The 20,733-nt window shown below is 40.4% G+C and overlaps 1 protein-coding gene and 1 long non-coding RNA gene across 10 annotated transcripts in view; one reads left to right on the forward strand and one right to left on the reverse strand.

The window, feature by feature from the left end:
- Window positions 1-20,733, forward strand: part of LOC101676863 (LIM domain containing preferred translocation partner in lipoma) — a 655,863-nt gene that overhangs the window by 120,201 nt on the left and 514,929 nt on the right. Inside the window, exon 1 of one of the 9 annotated variants that reach the window (XM_004745240.3) lies at window positions 14,317-14,511. The exons of the other annotated variants lie outside the window; for them this stretch is intronic. The gene's annotated coding sequence lies outside the window, so the exon portion shown is untranslated. Of the gene's footprint in view, window positions 1-14,316; window positions 14,512-20,733 lie in introns of those variants that run through there. 9 annotated transcript variants of the gene reach the window in all.
- On the reverse strand, window positions 4,769-14,291 carry LOC106005099. Its single transcript, XR_001178264.2, has 3 exons — window positions 14,134-14,291; window positions 10,877-10,968; window positions 4,769-4,951 (listed from the first exon to the last, which is right to left on the reverse strand). It is a non-coding gene; the product is annotated as an uncharacterized LOC106005099 (long non-coding RNA).

The raw sequence follows: 20,733 nt of genomic DNA on the forward strand, positions 1-20,733 counted from the left end.
CAATCTTTTCAGGAGCTTTAAAATTTTATACTTCCAGAAATGTTGATTAGTGAGATATCCGATAAGAAATAACAGGGTACTGACAGCCCTGATTGTATAAATAGGCGTTTGGGATTGTGTTCATGGTTCGCTTGTCAGTACAAGAGAGATGTGTGATTATGTTGAATGATGGTTAATTTCCTTATCCACCCATTTTAAAAATAAAGATGTATGCCTGGAAGACAGGTGCCCAAAGAAAGAAGGAACACTGTGGCTTTGATAAAGAACCCTGGGCAGGAAAAAGATCGGGTTTGGGAGTAGGAATTTGAGTCCTGGCGGAGGTTAGGATGAGCTAGGGAACTGCAGCTGTGCCTCAAGGAGCATTTTTCACTTAACTCTAGTTTCGTGTTTGTCGGGATGGCTTCTCCCCCCTCCTCCTTCCAGTTCACCGTTCACTGCCCTAGGACTAACTTAGTGTGTTCACCAGGTTAGAACAACAGGGAGTGGATGTGCCCAGACGCTGGAGGGAAGTGGTGCTTTCTAGCTTTGTATGGGAACAGTTCAGATACAAACACTTCTCTTTGATTAAGTATCCGGTGAAACCAATTCACATGAACTCCAATTAAACTTTAATGAACAAGTGGGTGTATTAATATCAGCTGAGTAATGCAGGCAGCACAGATTCCAGTAAGTGACTCACTTCTCTGAGCCGCTCTTTCCCCCATGCACGGTTGGAGTTACTAGAAAGCTTCCAGCTCTGTTTGAGCGGGTCCGGTGTGGGCCTTCCAGTTCTTGCAGTCTTCGGGCTTGTTGTAAATCTAGTGACACAGCCACAGTCATCCAGGCCTCTGTTTCCAGAGTGAGGACTGGGGATTGCGGGGGAGACTTGCTCACTTTCGTGGACTAGTGACCATATGGACTTTTATTTTTCTCCCTCTCCTTCTTCTTCTTCATCTTCTTCTTCTTCTTTTTTTTTTTTTTAAGTGGGACTTCTTTCTCTCCTTAAACCCAGGGGCTGTATGGATGAACATCAAGGCAGTGAGGGCAGAACCCGTGGTTTTGAGCTAACCTGGGCCCCCTGATTCTTACTTCCTGGCCCTATCTGCTCTTCTGCCTCACCTCTACAAGCATGCCCATAGCTACACCATAGATGGCAAGATGTACTTAGATGGGTGAGCCTTTTTGAGCATGGGTCCTGTTCCTTCTAGAGAATAACTGTATCTACTTCCTGTATCTATTTATTAAACCAGATAATGTATAATGCCCTTAGTTTCATGCCCCAGGAGTCTTAAGTTTTTAGTAAATGTTAGTTAACCTGCGCCAAAGAGTGAGGCCGTGGAGATGAAGGGAGATCAGCTCTTGTCCATGGAGGAACTTAGACCCTCCTAGAGATGTGTCTTCTACTTAAAAATGGCTTTGCAATTACAGTGTCAAAGACCAAAAGCCCAGAAGAGATAATGAACAGAGAATGAAGAGATCCCTGAGGTTGGCTGTGTCTTAGATAGGGGGCAGGACAGGGGCTGAGCAGGGTTCGGGAAGGTACTCTGAGGATGAACGAAAAGCATGAGTCCCCATGGGCACTTGCACAGTATGGTGCTGTAGGTGTGGTTAGAGTAGGTGATACATTGGGCTTGAGGAGGCTAATGGAGATGGAATTTAGCCTCTGCCTTGGCCTCCGAGTCTCAGTCCCAGCTTTCTTTGCTGCTTTGCCTCCTGTCCTTTTGTTCCATCTAAAACCTAGTTGAAAGTAATGCATGGGTCAGGCAGCTGGAGATAAAGATTTGGTTGTATAACGGGCTTTATGTCTGCAGCATTCCTGAATCAGAGTTTCCGTCTTCTTTCTGATAGCCCCTGCATGTGACAGTTCCCCATTAGGGGGTAATGCCTATAAAATCCATGACTTTGAGCAGGGGGAAGTATATGCTTCCAGCACTAGGGTCAAATCCCAAGCTTAAGGGGAAGGGTTCCCCCAGAGGGGAGGTGTGCTTGACAAGGCCAAAAGGGAGGTAGAACGGTGCTGTGCCAACACCAGGCTCCTCACCCCCAACTCTTACCTGCATCCCAACATGGTTTCTTCAGGCGAAACGGGTAGGACAGGGCCATAGCGTGGGTAGGAGGGACAACTTTCTCAGCAGAGAACACTATAATGCCGTCTGTAATACAGGCTGCTTGATTGGCTTGGGGACACCAGCTGAAGGACACATGTAGATCACTCGGCCTGGAGTAAGCAGGTCTTGTGTGTCATGTCATCAAGGTCTGTGGTGGGAGAATCGGCCCCCATATCGGAAATAGCAACCACAGTGAACATTGGATTCTTTGCTTCCCTCCCAGGCTGCTTCTTGAGAGATTGTCACAGGATAAAGATATCCATGAAGTGAAGGCATAAATTCTGTCATGATAGTAGAGATGGGAGAGTCTCATCAAACAGATAAATTCCATGTTTGGAACTTTGGATAAAGCAGAAGGGATTCTTGCAAATCAGAAATCAAATAAGCTGATGATGTAAATTAGGAACTCTGTGTTGCTTCTAGAAAATGAAGGAATGTATATTAGGTTTTAAAAATTACAGGTCAGTAGTTAATTTAGCAATTACAGCTAGGTGTTTCATTATTTGAGAACTCTCTGGGACGTTATTTTTTTATATACTGTGGAGAAGAGTTTGTTATTTCGTTTTACAAATGAAAAAGCGTAGACAGATATAAAGGCCATTATCTCAGGACACTTGGACCACGTTTCATGAACTACCTTATTCCTTTGGTTTATATTGGAGATTTCATATGGAAGTGAAACAGTAGGATTTGCTTATATGGAGTCATAAGATGACTGAATTACACTTGGTTTCGATATCCGGAGAAACCTGGGAGATGTAACTAGTTAAGTTCTCTGTCTCATTTAGCTGAGGAGGTTTGTCATAGCAATTTGATAGCTGTGATAGATTATACAACTTTGATTTGGGGGCCTTGACAAATTCCTTCCAATTCAGGCTCTGTCCAGAGTCTGTTGTTTTCAACAATGTGCAGGCCGTATACAGCAGATATGCTTCCTGCCTTTACCTCCTGCCATTTTTTTTTTTTTTTTCAAGATCACAAACTGCATATATTGTGTAGTGGCTTAACTAGCATGCCGAAGGTGAACGTCTTTTTTGTAAACCTGTCCCCGCCGAGCCTAAATCCTGCCCAGTCTCCCTGTTTACCTCATTCCAGGGTCCCTAAGTGGATCCTCTTTTCTGGAGATGTTTGTCAGATGACCCTGCTCTTCTCTTGGAGGCCATTTTCTGGCACCTTGAGAAGCCTCACTGACCCCCCCAGTCATTCCCTGCATCTCCTTTCCTTTTGTCCACCATGAGCACAGGTTATGTGCTGGCCACGTGATCCTCCCGGGGCCTCCTGTCCAGGTACCCCCGGTGCTCTTGAGTACCCAAGTTTGGGGATTGCTTCATACGGCAGTATTTCTCCACTGTGCTCATGGACCGGCATTCATCAGGGAAATTCTACCGGAATTCAGATTTTCACTCTGTATCCCTAAATCTTTGGCTGTGGGTCTGGGCATTTGCATTTTTAAAACCTTTTGGGGTAATTCTGATGGGCACCTCTGCTTATTAAAATTTGCCATTATCAGTTTACTTCTAGCATGCTATGCTTAGAGCTAAAGCTGTTTAGAAGACACTTCATTCATTGGTTCCAGGACGAGAAAGCCACACCGAGGGCCTGAAAAAGAGTGAGAAGGTTTTTGAAAGGCCATGGCCTCAGCTGGAGAGGAAGCTGGATGGTGCTGCAAGGGAACAAAGGCTCAATGTCCTGACCATCTGCTGCTTTTATTCTCCAGGCTCATTCCCATAATGAGTATTTATTCTGCCCAGCAACACTCACTCCTACATGTATGTGACTATGGGTTCCATTCTAGAATTTTCCACAGGAGGGGGACTCAGGGCAGGCATCTTTCACTCAGCCCCACCAAAGGTGAGGCCAGTCATCTTATCCTGTAGGTTCTAGCCTTTCCACAGAGATTCACCTTCTTTTCTTGCCCCCTTTCCTCTACACATTCCTACATATAATTAGTCTGTCTTCTGCCTTTAGTAATGCACCAGATTTTGCCAGACTCCATTAACTCATTAGTTAACAATCTATAATAAACAGATTTTGGTGAATTTGGTCATGGGTGGAGGTGATGTGGGGGCCGGTGTTCCTCCAACTGAGGTTACCCTCTCCTTGGGCTATTCTGAGTGTACTAAGTGGAATCAGTGTTATGACTTCTCAGTCATATCTTCCCCATTTTAAAACTGCAGAACGGATCTTAACACCTCACTGGGGAGCACATAGTCAGTAAATTCTAATGGAAAAACCTGTCTGATGAACGGGGCAGGAAGGTATCACAGACGTACTGGTGAGTCATCTCAAGACCAGCTAGATTTGAGCTGTGGTGCCTCTTCCATGCTGACACTGAACCTCCCTCTGTATTCTGTTGCCCGAAGCAGCTTTCGAATCTTTGTCTCAGATTTCCTGATCTAGGTCAGACTTTGTCTTTTTAAAAATCGTGCCTGTCCATGTCCTTAATAGATTGGACTGGTCCCATTAGGATAATTGACTTAATACATTTATGAAAACAACCCTGGGGAATTTTGTTGTTCTTGTACAAGGTCTTTCCCTCCCATGATGGGGCAAGGTACTAAGGGGCCCAGGTGTGTTGTTGTGCTGTTGAGGTGATGTTGGTACTTTGGAGTAGTTTTAGAGCACAACAATTTTGGAGATCCCGTTAGGGGAAAAACAAAACAAAGCAAAACAACCAGTAATCCAGAGACGAAGTTTTTCCTTGGGTAGACGAATGAATGGTCATTGTAAAGAAGGCTGTAGAGCTTCGGGAAATGTTGAGTCACGTATGCTGTCCCATTTCGCTTTGTGAACCTGACTGCCTAGGTGTCCATGGGGATCCTTAAACCCATCTCTTGAAGTTGTTGAATGGATCAGATGAGTTCCTGCATAGGAAAATACTCCGTAAATGGAAAAAAAAAAAACAAATAACAACCAAATCAGCTATTCTTACTTGTTTTCTTAGCACAGGTGCTGGTCTTTTTCCTAAAACAAAATAACCTTTCTTTTTAAATTATAAGTTAAATATACTCATCTTAGAAAATGAAGATGCTGAAAAGTATGGAGAAGAAACTTAAACACCCATATTCACCATCCAAGATAATTGCTGTTCTATATTTTACACATAAAACCACAGTATTCTTTATTTAAAGGGGGGAGTCATGTTATATGTACTTACTCTTACATTTTTAAAATATAATATTATCTTATAAACATTTTCCAGTTCATTGAATACCCTTCAAAAGTATGCATTTTAATCATTACATTGTCTCTGTCTTATGTGAGCAATGCCTTTGCATGTCTTGTGATATATTTGGCCATTGATTCCATTATTCCGTAGCACAGTAAACAGTGGTTCTTATTTACCAGGGAGGGAACCTGCTATAAAACAGGGCAGAGGGAGTCGACACTGTTTTTGCAGTATTGGAATTTGGCATCTTTTATTTCATCCTGAATTAAAATGTATTGGGCTGTGGTTGAGCAGTACTTTCAGTTAAGCTCTCAGTCAAGGTAAAGTTAGACCTGTAGAATTGTTAATTTAGAGAAAATTCTGACTGCAACCCAATCTATAAGGCCAAGTTCTCTTAATTAACATAACATTAATTAGAGAAACATTGAAAAATAGTATGGTTCTTCTCCTGAATACATTGCTCTCGATAAGTTGCTTTATGCCTTCTGGAATACTTGTTATATCCTCTTATTAGGAGGTTGTGGTAAATTTGTTTTGCCCAAAGGATTCATTTTCTCTTGCTGGGCACATACATAATACTACAGTTACCACATTTTGGGATGTGATGACATAATGATGAAGAGAGGTCTTTGGATATTTTAAAATGGAGATTTAAGGAGCAGTAGGCTAGGAGAGGGAATTGTGCTAGTATTTCAGTCTCGAGATTAGTGTTTTTGTCATGGATTTATGTCTTCACCTCTTTTTTCGTGTTTCTGTGTCTGCTTAGCATCTTGCCAGGTATGCTGGCCTGAGTTCCTTCCCCCCATTTGTCCATGTACCCACCCATCCCTCCTCCCACCTGTCCATCCACTCATCCGTGTAATCATCCATCCTCTGGCCATTCTCACCTTCCCCTCTCATTTATCTCTTTCCATCTTCATCTGTCGCCCGCATCTATCTACTCACCTGTCCACGTTTGTCTGAAAAATGAATGGAGACTGTTTTAATGGGAGCATGTGAATTTCTTTGTTGCATTTTACAAATGGGATCACAGCGGCCGAGGGCACCAGAACCAGAAAGTGAAAGTGACTAGAACTTGATCATTTTTGTTTCGCTCAGAAATCTGGAGGGACGTTCAGAACCGACCTGATAGCCCACTCTGATACTCATCAGGGTGCTGTTAACATAATGGATTTGGGACAATGTTGTTTCAAATACTATTTTGCTAGAAATCCGTCACTGGGAAATAGAATAAACAAGAGCTATTGTATCACTTCTGAGTAGTAAATTCAGAAGAGAAAAGAATTTCATGAGTTTAGATTAGGAAAGAGTCAAAGATGTAAGATGTCATCTTTCCAAATTTATTGAGTCAAAGAAAATATTGTAACACTTTCAGGGACTTTAGGTATATTATACAAAGATATTTTTGAGGTGTGGGGACCAGTGTTACACTTGATATGGATAAAATGAAAGGAAAGGAACCAGCTATTACTGAAGACCTGTTTTCTTTTGATTCTGAGAAGGCTGCTTTGCACTTACCTATCCTTAGGATGTTCTCACATCAGCCCTGCAGTGTAACTTGTGTTCATCTCATAATATAAGGCAGAGACTGGTGGAGGCTAAATGATTTGCCCAAATTTACATGGTTAACAAATAGCGAAGCTTCAGTGAAATCAAGACTTGTTGGACTCTGAAACTGTTACTCTTTGCAGTAAACCACACCACACCGTGCTTTTAAAACCTTAGCTGTGTATCAGCTCTCCACTTCCAGTTTTATAGTAACTCAGCATAGCACAGCTCTCAGATCATTTGGTTCGTTTTATGAACGGTGAGAGGGTTTGCATAGAGACATGATAAAGAAGACAATTGTTAGGATCTAACTATAAGATTGAATCTCTAAACTTGACTTTGGTATTTGATAGAATGGGGTTTTCCTTAGGTGCGCCATGTCTTTGTGTTCCTCTTAAGTTTTTCATTAGCTTGATCCAAAAGGCACACAGATCACTTCCCCAAGATGCATCTTAGGGAGGCAAACAAGCCAATGAAATACAATAACAACTCTCCCCAAACTTTGGTAAGCTCTAGAAAGCCAGCAGTACAGATATTGTAATGTGTTTTTGCCAGGCCAGCTGTTAAAATCACAAATGAGCCTGAAATAGTAACGACTTTTGATGACAGAGCATATCGATGTCCTTTTTAACTTTTTCATAGGTTTGAAAGCTTGCCCCCTCCCTTTTTAATCATGCTGAACTGTAGCATTGCTACTATCATTCTATCCTGGATGAAAATTCATGTTGCGTAATTAAGGCAGAAGATGGCGACTGGACAAAAGATGTTCTGCCTTAGAATCTGCTTATATGATCTTATTCTCACTTTCCACCTTTATTTTATTATCTAAGCACCTATTAGTTGCCTACTGTCAACCAGGCACAGTGCTATGTGGGAAGGATATGCTAGAACAGGGGTCAGCAGACTTTTCTGTAAAGGGACAGATGGTAAATATTTTGGCCTAAATATTTAGGTCCATATGGTCTCTGTTGTAGCTACTCATTCTCCTATCTGACAATATAAAGTAAATATAAATATTACAGTGTAAAGAATAAAATACTTAACTCTGTCATAGGCAATATGTAAATGACGGAGTGTGGCCATGTTTCAATACAATTTGACAAAAACATGCAATGAGCCAGATTTGTCTGTGGGCCACAGTTTTCCAATGCCTTTGCCAGAATGCCCATGAAAATAGGGAACTTTGTCTCGTTCATTGCTATGTCACCAGGGCCTAGAGTAGTGTCTGGAATATGGTAGACGCTGCGTAAATATTTGTTAAATGAAAGAATGAGTGAATAAATGAATCACAATCCACCTCTGATCTCTAGGCACTCATTATCCAATTAGAAAATAAGAAATACATGTATAAGAGTGTTCAGGCTAGTGGAATTGGGTAGTATTCTAATTGGGACCTGAAGGATAGGGAAGTGTGTGTCACCAGCCGGAGATGGGAGACGCATGTGGCAAGAAACACACAGTGTCGACAAGAAGCAGGGCATTTGTAGTGAAGAAAGAGTAGTTTGAATGTTCTGTAATAGGATTTCCCTGACTTGCTTGATCATGATAATCACTTGCTTGAATAATACAGATTTCTAGTACCCTCCCTAGAGATTCTGATTTGGTAAGGCAAATTTGACCAATGCTTGTTTATAAAATAAAGATTTGAAAGGAAGTAAGAGTGGAAGATGTCATTGGAACGTTATGCTGAGGTCATTTCTGATGGACAATAGGTTCTTCCTTTTCAACCAGTTGAATCAGTACTGACTGTTGGCAGCTGGAGCTAGAATTTCCTTGTACCTTCTGTGCCATGGAATGGAGAGGGAGCCCTGGTGGAAATCCATCTGACTTATCTGTCTGCCTTCATATGTCCCCTACTGATCTTGTGCATCAGCCTTTATGATGAAGCAATGTATAATTTAGTCACTCATTTAAAATGGAACAAAAATAACCAATTCTATGTAGCTGCTAGACTTAATTGCTTTTGAAACTCTTGGTTGACTCACATCTAAGGGGACAAATGGATTCAAACACACAGTTGAAAGCTTACTTTCTCTTGCCATAATTCTAGTTCAGAAGGTTATTTAACTTAATACCCAGATTTTTAGAATGTGACCACTGGGAGGGCTGTATCTCTCCTTTTTAATGATGGCAGAAACTGAAGTCTGAAGTGTAGGCAGTGACTTGCTCAAATTCTGTCACCAAATTATTGGCAAAACCGGGATTATAATGCAAATGCCAAGTTACTCAATTTAGTTTTCTTTTCATAGTGCTGTGCCACATTTATCAATAGAATTCCTAATTTACATAATTTCTCTCCCCCTTGGATCTCATAGCCTTTTGCCCACATCTCTTCTATGCTGCTTATCATAAAGTTACATCCTAATGTTTTCTCCTGGACCAGTACCCCACTGTTACCCCAAATAAAGACTGAGCTCTGTTTCCTTGGAGAGCTTAACATATTTCCTGGCACTTAGCATGTGTTCAGCAAATAATTGTAGACTTGAAATATCTTGAGCATCTTTTTCTTTCTTGTGTGTTTTGACTCAAGTTTCTTTGCACTTATATTGTCAAGAAAGTCAAGCTCTTCTAGAGTTGCTGAAATACAAAGCTACTTTCCCTTAAGCTTCCTTTAAAAGAAAAAAGTTGAATTCTTTTTGAACCCATTATGGCGGAGACCTTTTTTAACAGCTCTTTTGATACTTAAATGTCAGCAACTTCAAAAATGAAATGTCAGTAAATTATCAGAGAAAGAAATTGCATATTTATTTGGGTAGATATATTTTAATTGACCACTTAAAATATAGATTATAGCAAAATTCTGAGCAGTTTCATATTTTGCACATTTCTCTCAACTGCCAGGACTTTTTTTGTTTGTGTCTCTTTGAAGATTTAATTTTAATTTTTTTCTGCATTATAGTTATGGATTTACATTTTTCTCTTCCAGTAGATGATATGCATCTTGAAGTTTAAAAAAAACTTAATTTCTGTCTCCCCACAAAATCTTGCCCTATAGGTGCTAAAACTAAATAGGCATTTCTTTAAGCATGGTTAGAAAATGGTGAATCTTATTTTCACTTACTCACTTATTTTTGCATCTGACTATGTGCTATGCTTTGTGCTTATTAACGTTGGTGATGGGGCTGGATTGGGGGTGGGTAGATGAAAGTGAATGAAAGTTCTCTTTTTCAGAGAGTTCTAATTTGGGAGGGATGTTGACACATAACATATAAATATGATGTGATTTATAGATCTAAGGTATGTGCACGTAACCTGTTTTAGAATCGGGTGGCAGGGAAGTTCAAAGGTGAATTGAGGGAGGCTTCAGCATAAAGACACTGAGATGAACCCGAATGTGTCTTCATCCTTCCATTCAGTCACTGATATTGATCTTCATCAACAGAACACGTGTACATACACGCATGCGCACATGCACGCACTCGTGCACAAACACATATACACAGCTACAGTAACAGTTTTCTTTTGTGATTTGTTTGACTGTAGATTTAAAAGTTGAGCAGTAGGACAAGAGAAAGACAGGAACAGGTTTCATTGTGTGATCTCTAGGTTTCTCAACATCTGAAAGACACAGTTGCCAGAAATTTATTGGGATGATCTTCACCATTAGTGGCATGGACTGCAAGTACATTGGCCAGAGGGAGAAAGATATACTGTTCTAAGGAGTTGTCCCATCTGGTGGTTGTTCTCTTCAATAGTTAAATTACACCAAATAGTTCCCTAGGTGGAAGAAGTGTCGGCTTTGACGTCAGACAGTTCTGGTTCCATAGCTAACTTTGCCATTTATTCTTTACATACCCCAGAACCTTTGCTTATCCTTTCCTAGGTTCAGTTTCCTCATCTTTGAAAATGGTGATAATGGGAAGTACCTCTCAAAGTTGTGAGATGATGGAGCTGTTTGCCGAGCTCCTATTTCAGTGCCAGGGACATAATAGGTCCTCTGCCTACAGGGCCAGCTAAGTTATGTAAAAGAGTGAACAGGTGACATGCAAGGTTTATGGTTTTGACACAGATACACTTTGTTTGCATAGTTAATATACAGAACTAGCCTTGACTTCCACAAATAAATACTTACAGTGTCTTCTTGAAACACGACACCCTTTTAGCTAGATTTCATTTTCCCACTTAGGAGTCTTGGGTAGAGGTAACACTTTGTTCTCCTCTTTCCTGTAGAGACGATAACAGTGCAAATGTGTTAATGAGATGTGACTGGCTCTTGGCCAGAGTCAGTGTGCAATTTGGGAAATAAGCTACGGGATGTGGTGGGGGACATGGATAGCTCGAGAGGACTCTCTGAAAAAGATGGCAGCTGACTCGTGCTCATCGATTATTGCCTGTGGGAATGCATTGCCATATTTATTTTTAAAGATTTTATTTATTTATTTGAGAGAGAGAGAACGTGTATGAGCAGGGGTGGGAGGGGCAGGGGGAAAGGGAGCAACTGGCTCCCTGAGCAGAGCGCCCAGCGTGGGACTTGATCCAGGACCGGGGATCATGACCTGAGCTGAAGGCAGATGCTAAACTGACGGAGCCACCCAGGCGCCCCACATTGCCAGATTTTTATGTGAGATTGTTTTGTTTTTAAATGTAATAACTCATTGAAATTTTTCAAAAACACTATGAGAGACACTTCATAGAAGGAGAGAAATGCAATTTGTGATCTCACTCAGTAACCTCAGCTTTGGCTCTTAAAAGCAACAACAAAGCCCTTTAAAAGCGCACACTGTGGCAAACTACAGATTGGACCTTAGCCCTCTACTGTGCATCTCCTGCACATATTTTTAATTGATAAAGATGGCAATACATCGTGGCCAACACTTACTGAGTCCTGTCCATGAGCTAGGCACTCTGCCAGAGATATAACGTATATGATTTAATTCTTACAACAACCCCAAAAGGTGTGTGTGTTACTGTTAGTATCCGATTTTTATAGATAAAGACACCAAGACTCAGATTAAGTATATTTCCTGAAATTAGACAGATGGTACATAACAGGTAGACTTCAAGCCTGGGCATCTTTACCTTCAAAATCAAGCATACCAGTGGTTTTCCATCCCGACGCTATGTTAGAATCATGGAAATACCCTTAAAAAACACTGTTGCTTAAGTCCATCCCCAGAGTAATTAAATCAGAATGTCTAGGGGTGAGATCGGACATAGGTATTCTTTTAAAAGCTCCAAATCAATTATTAAAAGTAGAAGTCATAGAGATGACCACACCTCTCTCCACACTAAGCACTCCTATCTCCTATACCTGTTTTAGTTTTCTTTTAAGTATTTATTGCTCTCAGGAAATTATGTGTTCATTTACCTGTTTGTGAATTTCCTGCCTTTGTAGGCTCCTGCAGTACAGACATTTAGTCTTTTCTCATTCTTTGCTATATCTCTACCATCTAGATGAGTGCCTGACACATAGTAGGTGCTCATTAAGTATTTATTTGACTGAAGAAATGGTCCCTCCCTGCAGAGAGCTTACAGTCTAGCGAGGGGGGCAAACAATACAGACTTATAGTCCCATGAGATAAGTTGGTAACAGTGATGGTCAAGCCAACGTCATTGAAACTTGTAAGACTGTGTTTATCTTTAGACACTGATGGGACATTGTCCTGACCTATACCGAATGAAGTGTGGAATATTTTTAGACACCTGCTGTGCTAGGCTGGATCTGTTCTGTTCACTGAGGTATGGGTGTGCGTGGGTGGGTGGCTGTGGGTGTGGCTCTGTGTACATTGAGGCATGCTCACACACCGGTGTTCCTCTGTTTGGGTACATTGTTTTAGTGAGGCAGCAAACAGAGCATTCTGAGTTTTATTATCCAAACATCAGGTCCTAGAACTAATTCAGGACTGATGGTAGAGGTTTACCCAGTCATTAGGGAATTTAGATATTATCATCTCTTTCTAGGAAAGCCAGCTTCTGTAGGGTACTCTGCTCTCCTTATCTATAGCAAGAGTCCATTGCCTTTACTCATCAAAATCTCTGACAGTGGAGTATGTTCATCTGATGGCACCCCGTAGGCTGGGACCAAGGGAAGGCAGGCAGAGGTTACCTAGAATGACTGTAGACCCATCCATAACTCTGCCTCTTCATCTCCTACGTGAGGAGGTACGTGAAAGCGTGAGTGACACTATTGTAGAGATAACCTTGAAGGAGTACTGGTTTCTAAATAAAAACGATTCATTTGGAACTTTTAGGACTTTAACAATGACTAGTAACAGGTTGCCTGTGAAACAGCTGACAGTCAATGGCCCCCTACTCATTGTGAAGATACCTACTTCAGGCCTGGTGTGGCCCAAGCACTGAGCAGTCAGAACCAGCCCCCACATACATAGTTGGGCCCCCAAGTACAAGCTAATGGGCAGCCTTCCTGGTGGAGTCACAGTGTGTCATGAAGAAGCAGCTAAAAGTCAGTGATGTAGTGTTGAGGGGAACTCCAGGCAATTCTCCTCAGCATAGGCAGTGTGAAGAGCCCTTGCTCTAGAACAAGAAAACAGATGGAGGACCTGATCTCGCTACTTATTGCAGGAGGCTCCTGGGCCATTCGCTTGCCTTTATTGAGCCTAAGTTTCTTCTAGATGTGGTGGAGGAGAGTAATTTTGGCATTCCCTATTTACCAGGCTTGACGGGATGGTTAAGAACCTGTGAAGGGGTTTCTCGAGAAGTTCCAGAGTAAGTTACCAAAATAAGGATGATGATGAAGGAAACCATGACAGGGGTGGCTTTTCTCCTGACTGACCTGTCCTGATTTCTCTGTTCCAGTTTAGCCCAAAATGAAAGTTGAGGGAACTCTGGGGGAAGGGGGACACAAACAAAGGCAGGACTGGGCTTTCTTCTGTACTTCTCCAGAACAGTCTCCAGGACATTCTTCAGAATGTCCAAAGACAAACTGTGGGCATTTTGGTTTCATGCTGGGGATTGTTTAATGCAGAAAACTGGATCTAAATAGGCTCATACCTTTGGGGTATTCATGAAAAGTACCGTGTTTGAGGTGGCCTGGTTGTCTTAAAGATGTCAGAATGATTTTGACAAAGGGGAAAAAGCCAGGATTCGTTTACTGTAAATGGCAAGTAAGAAACAACAGAAAGTTGAATATTAGAAGAACTTTGCTATTGCCAAAACCACACACTTTCACATTAGTAAAACACGGAGTTCTGTCGGAGTGAAATGTGAAACTACTTGCAGACCACAGAGAGTAAAAAGTACTTTTGTTTCATTATTAATACCATTGTCCTTATTTCTTTAAATGAGAATTGATAGCCACCGTAATAGAATCTTTCTCAAAGACCAAACACAGAAAGACAGAAAAATAAAGCAAAATAAACACACAAAAACCTCAGCGCCCCCATCACCACGAAGAAAACCTGGTGCTCTCAGGATGCACGGTTTCCATCCATTGTGAAGTCATTGGGTTCTAGAAAGAGGGTCCCCATTTCCTTCGGTCAGGATCAAGTACTTCATTCAAGGTTTTTTTTTTTTTTTTTTTTTTTTTTTTTTTTTCCTCTCCCTCCTCCTCTTCTAGAAGACTGATAAAGTTGGCTTTTTGTTACACAGCAGGGTGATTTTGTTCTCTGATGTGTGTGAGAATGAAGAGGAGACCTTGTGGGCACTGGAACTCTCCACGCTCACGAGGGAGGGAGGCTGGGCTGCCCGATGGAGGGGAGTGCTCCAGGGCCTTCAGAGTGAACATGGAGCTCTTGGAGGGGAAACAAGGTAACCTTGAAAAACAACGGGCCATTGACCTTGAGGGAAAGAGGCCCATTCTTTGCCAGCTTATGAAATTTTGTGGTGGAAAGTCTGGAGGTCAATAGACTAGAGTTTTCATCTGTTTCCCCAGTTCCCTAACTACAGCTATCCTCTGCTCATTCCTCAGTGAAATGTGGGAATTGACATACATGTTTTTTTGTTATTCTCCTGACTGGTGTTTAGGGTTGGTCATTATTTATTTAAGCTCTTGCTTCATGGGGACTCGGAGTGTTATGGCGATGAGACGGGAAGCAGAGGCCAGTGTGGGTAGGGTGGCTACGGGGTTTAATGTATGTGGTTGAGGAAAACAACACTAGAGTTATTATTATTTTGAACATATGTTCCTTGTCAGGCCTTGGATTAGGTGCTTGATATATGTTATCATGCTTAATTTTGACAGCAAGTTGTTGAGGTGTAAATTTTAGCTTTCTGTTTTACAACTGTGGAAACTGAGACGCTGTAAGAATAAAGAACTTCCCCAAAGTCAAGGCCCTTATATAGCTGCATTAGGCCTCAAACCTCAGCCCCTTTGTCATCCTTGCTCTGATAGGCTATAGTAAATTGCAGAGCTGGAAGGTTCCAGACCATCTATCTGGCTGAATCTCTTGCCCTGTATTCAGTGTTCTCATTGGTATATTGCTCTCCAGTCTTTTTTTAAAGAAAACTAAAAAATAACAGAATAAGCAACACAAAAATACAGTGCAAGATTAAAAAGTCACAAAACAGAGGTATAATGGAAAAATAAGTTTTTGTCTTATCACGGTCTCATTCTTTCTACTTTTCTTACCCAGAGGCCAACACTGTTACTTGTACCTCCTTCTGGAAATAAACTGGGTCTAAACAAACATATAATGTATTTACATTCCTTTATATTTCCATGCTTATAGAATATTCAGACAAAGGGGAGCACACTGCACACATTATTCTGGCTCTTGCTTTTCTCATATAATCATAAAGCTAGATAATCATCTCTGTGTCAGTATCTTATGTCTGGTATCTTGTAGTTTTAATGAGCATTTCTATTGCCATTAGTGGCTTTTAACACCATTTTAAATAGGATAGAATCATTTGTTTTTTGTTTTTGTGAGTTCTCTTTTGCCTCCATTTCTATTGGATTGTTGGACTTCTGCTTATTTTTTCAGCTAAAAAAAAAATTAGTCTTTAGTGTGTGATAAGAGTTGCAAAACCCCATCAGTTTGCACTTGTCTTTTTAAAATTGCATATAAACTTTGTAAAAAATTATATACTTCATTCAGTCTTTTGGCTTATAGTTTGGATTTTGTGTAACACTAAGAAATGCCTTCTCCCCTTTGGTTATTTAAAAAAAAAAATCTACCAATTTATTTGTTTTTCATTTGGTTGTTTTTTCTTTTATCCTCTGTCTTGTTTTTTCTCTAGCTCAGTCTCTCATCACCTGTTCACTGAAATTATATTTTGGCAAAAGATGTAAGGTAGGGATCTTTTTTTTTCTTTTTTTTAAGATTTTATTTATCTGAGAGAGAGAGTATGAGCAGGGAGGGGCAGAGGGAGAGGGAGAGAATCCCTAGCAGGCTCCATGCTTAGTGTGGAACCTGATGCAGGGGCTCGATCTCATTGACCCTGAGATCGTGGCCTGAGCTGAAATCAAGAGTTGGACGCGTAACCAACTGAGCCACCCAAGTGCCCCCCACTTTGATATTATCTGGATCCACCTGTCCAAATACTATTATTTATTGAATAGTCCATCTTTTCCACACTGCTTTGAAAAGCCATCTTTATTATATATTAAGTTTCTTGATCCTAATTACTTAAATATTTAATACTTAGGAATTTATATCATTTTGGGGACCTCCTATTCCATTCCTGTGTCACTTCATTCCTGTGCACCATTTTCATGCTTTCAGTTACTGCCCTTGTATAGTATGTTTTGTTACCTGATGAGGCTACTCCAACAATCTTATTAGTTCCTCTTTTTCTAAATGTTTCTGTCTTTTAGTACTTTGTTTCTCCATAAACTTTAGAATGGACTTGTTCAGTTCTGAAAATAATGTCCTGTTGATTTTTTCATAGGGATTGCTCTAAACTTAATCATTTACATTATATGTTGTAAATATCTTATTTCTTTTTCCTAGAACATAATGCCTTTCTGTTTATTGAAGTCTTGTTGTATGTTACCAGGAGCATTTAAATCTACCTTCATGTAGACTGTGCATATTTCTTGTAAGTTTTTTTTTCGTAGGTATTTTTTGCTTTCTCTAGCTAATGGAATTGTTATATCATCTAATTGTACGTGTGTGTATGTAGCCTCTTGATACCAGTATATCGATTTTCTACCCACCCCTTTCCTGAATTTTCCATTATTTGAATAAGTTTTAGGTGAATTTCTTAGAGTTTCTAGGTCAGTAATCATATAATCTGACAATAACTGTAATTTACCTTTTTCTTTCTAGTTTTTATAACTCTTGCAGATGTTATTAATTGTATTATCTACTCCCTCTAGAAAAGTAAATATTAAATAGCAATGTTAGATTGGATGTCTTTCTCTTTTTCCTGACTTTAATGGACATGCCTGTACTTACAATATTCCATATTAATTGTAATTTTGGCTTTGGCTTGAGAAATAAACTGTGTTAGAAAAGTATCCATCCCTCTTCTGACAGTGTTCTTTTATTTTTAAAATGGATACAGGTTGTTAAATGTTTAATACCTTTTTGGAAACTATGGAAATTATGCATTGTCTCCATTTCTGTTTGCTGAGAAAATGTCTTAGATTTTTAACTTTTGTTCTGTAATTTGGTGAAATATATAAATACATTTTTCAAACATGAAATCATGCTAGTGTTCCTGGAATAATATCCACTTACTCATAGTTTGTGTATTATATTTTTAGTGTTGTTGGAATGTAGAGGTTAATAACTTATTAACAATTTTTGCATCAGCTTTCCTAAGTGAGATTATTTGAAAATTGTGTGGGTGGGTATATGTGTATATATGCATTGCCAGATTCCAGTATAAAAGTTATGCTTAAATCACCATAAAATAATCAGGAGGCCTTCCTTTTCCTTTGTTTCTTTTTGAAATTTTTCAATACCACTTACATGATCTGTTCCTTAAATATGTGAAAGAATTGCCCTGTGAAACTGCCTTGACTTGGTCCCTTTTTTGGAGGGGTGGAGGTGTTTCCTCTTTTTATATTTCTCCTGTACTAATTCAACTAATTTGCTTTTATATCTCTTCTGTGGTTACTTTTGTTCATTGTATTTTAGGAAAGTCACCTATTTCATGATTTGCATGGAGTTCAATAATTTCTTATAATCATTTTCATTTTCTTTGTGTTTATTACTTGCATTTAGTGCATTATTACTGAAAGTTTTGTGGTTTTGTGCTTTATTTCTCTATTCCCTCTTTTGGTTAATTTAACACAGGTTTGTTATTTATTAAGAAAAGAGTCCTTATTTATTGGCTGTACCATTCTTAATTTTCTCTTTCAATATGTTTTCTTATGCTTTGCCCAGGTTTATTTTGTTGTTCTTCTAATTGTCCGAGCTTGACTCTTAATTCATCTGTTTTCATTTCTACTTTTTTATTAATGTAAATAAAAAAAATGCCAGATCCAGTCAGAATAAGCCTCATGGGGACAGGAACTGTGTCTGCTTGTTCGCTTCGAGACTACCGTAATGCCTATCACATAGCAGGTGTTTAAGCAGTATTTTTGTATGAATAAATAAATCCCTGTGAAATAATTACAGGATTTGTGGTGGGTTCCCTTCTGTTGCTCTACTTCTCCTCTGCTGTCTTTGGCCATTCTCTCTAGGTATCTGCTCATGTGGAGGCATAAGAAAATATTGACATGCTTCATATTACATTTTTGGAGTATGTTATTAACGTCTTTGAAGTCTACCAATACAATTTCCCCCAGTCAAGTAAAACTAGGTAAAAAGATCTCTGTCAAGATTAGCCTGGGAGAAAACATATCTGAGTAGAATCAGAATGTTAAGAGCTGACGGGTTAGCAGACATCATGCCCATCAGTTTTTTTGAGTCTGGCCCCTTTGTTGAAGCTAAATTTTACAGAGAGGCCCGACTGTAGATGGAAAGTGATGAAAACAGATGCGCTGCTATTGGCGGGGAGGGCACAGAGCGAGGGAAAGCCCAGCACTCTGCTCCTGGCTGCCTTCCCTCCTGATCTTATCCCATGTCTCATTTGAAAACCAATAGTTCAAAAACTCTCAATTTTCAGATGAGAACGAAAACAAAAAATGCAAAGAAGGCAAATGATTCATTCAAAGTTACTCAGTGAATTAGAGCCATCATGTGGGACTACAACTCCGGCCTTCTGTTTCTGAATCTTGTGGTATTTCCAGGCTCACGGGAAGCTTCCTGTACCTGGCTTTGCTGTGTGTTTTTGGATGGACCTGGTGTTTGATTACCTCCCGTGGCAGGCCCAACAGTCCTTGCTAAGGCACAGACTGCATATTTGCTGATCCCCAAGGGGAAAGCTGTGATTCAGACTTTGAGGTCTAAGAATTGCAGACTTAGTTTCTAGTCTCCCAATGAAACTGCTAATCTGGGTGCCAATGGTGTTTCTGCTACACGGACACCTGCCCACACAGCATGATTAGAAATTATAATGATGACGGCGATGAGTCTTCCAGGACACCCACGTTCTTTGCAAGATATTTCTGCTAATCGTCTCTACCAGAATCAGTTGGAGAACTTTTTTTAGTTTTTTTTTTTAAATTTTTTATTTCCCCCTTTCTAAGTCAAATACAAATACTAGTTTAATTCTGGTGTAGGGTAAAGACTAGTCCTCACCATTAGTGGTGTGTCATTTTTTTGTGCCGGGGATCCTAAAGCCTCGGGTACATGGGGTGATGGAAAGCATCCTGGGCTAGATGTGAGGGTATTTGGATTCAGATTACAGCAGTGCCCCCAAATTTCCTGTTAACCCTTTGTAGGGGTTACTTCCCTTCTTTGCACAGTTGCTTGCTCTTCTGCTCAATGGGCATCTGATTCTGTTGTGTCTAATTTACTAGAGTCCTGGGAGTCGAATAAGGGACTGAGTAAGAAAATGCTTAATGAACTCTGCCCTTTAAATTGAGAGCATTGTTATTGAAGATCTTTTGCAGTGTTGGTGTCTTAGCTTCTTGGGGTTTTATGTCATATACTACAATCAAGCCGTGTAGGTGTGAGGGCTCGGAAGGTAATTCCAATAAAGGACCAGAATCATGCCTAAAATGTTATTTTATATGGCCTCTACCTTGAACCGGGGAAAAATTATGCCAGGAGGGGATGGCACACAGGGAAAAAGGGAGCATCCCAGGAACTGAGAATCTCATTGGAGAAGTAAGAGCAAAAGTTAGAGGAGGGGGAGTAGGAGGCTACAGTCTGGTTGTGTGACAATGCAGTCATTGGCCTAGGGATGACAAGAAGCATCGGAAAAATGCTGACACTGGTTTAGGGGTCTGTGTATCTGGAGTGTAGGGGGTCAGGAGGGTGCAGATAGAGAGGCTGCAGGAAAACCCAGGTCCTCACAGAGGAGCCATGTCCCCAGAGAGCCCACCAGATGCCCTCTAAGGAGGAGGGAAGCTCTTCCACAGCTCCTTAGGGCCAAGAAGAGCCTGGTATTCTTTGTCTCTGCTCTTTTATTTAGCATGGTACTTGGTTCCCACTACTTGCCTTTTTTTTTTAATTGTTTTTGGTCCCACTGTTTAATGTAAAGTTTGAATGTCTGTAGGAATGTTTAAGAGGTATTCTTATAGGAAAGACCTGAGTTGGATAATTCTGTTTCTCTTTCTGGTGCACTGTTTCCTCATCCAAAGAGTGTTGATCTCCATGACTTGGCTTCTATAACTCTCACCACCTTTGTTGAAGGGCAGACATTTTTCTGACGTAGGATGAGAAAAAATACTTGGTGAGTATGTTGATGTGTGTGTTATAGTGTTGAGGGCTCAGAAGGAATAAAATGGTTTTGGAAGTCCTTTTCCTTTAGCAGAGGACTAGCTTGAAAACTGGGCTCGGATAACTTCAGCTTTTATTCTTGTCTATCTATCCATATCTGTCTTATCTATCATCTGTCTATCCATCCATCCACCCACCCATCCAACCACCTACCCACCCACATATCATACCTATCCATGCAAGATGGTAGAATTTAATTTTCTTATTCTTTGATCTTTGTTTGGTTTGCTGGATCAAATAAGCTGAGTTG

The sequence above is a fragment of the Mustela putorius genome, unplaced genomic scaffold, assembly GCF_011764305.1.
Source record: "Mustela putorius furo isolate JIRA1106 unplaced genomic scaffold, ASM1176430v1.1 tig00003834_pilon_pilon_pilon, whole genome shotgun sequence".
Taxonomy (NCBI): domain Eukaryota; kingdom Metazoa; phylum Chordata; class Mammalia; order Carnivora; family Mustelidae; genus Mustela; species Mustela putorius.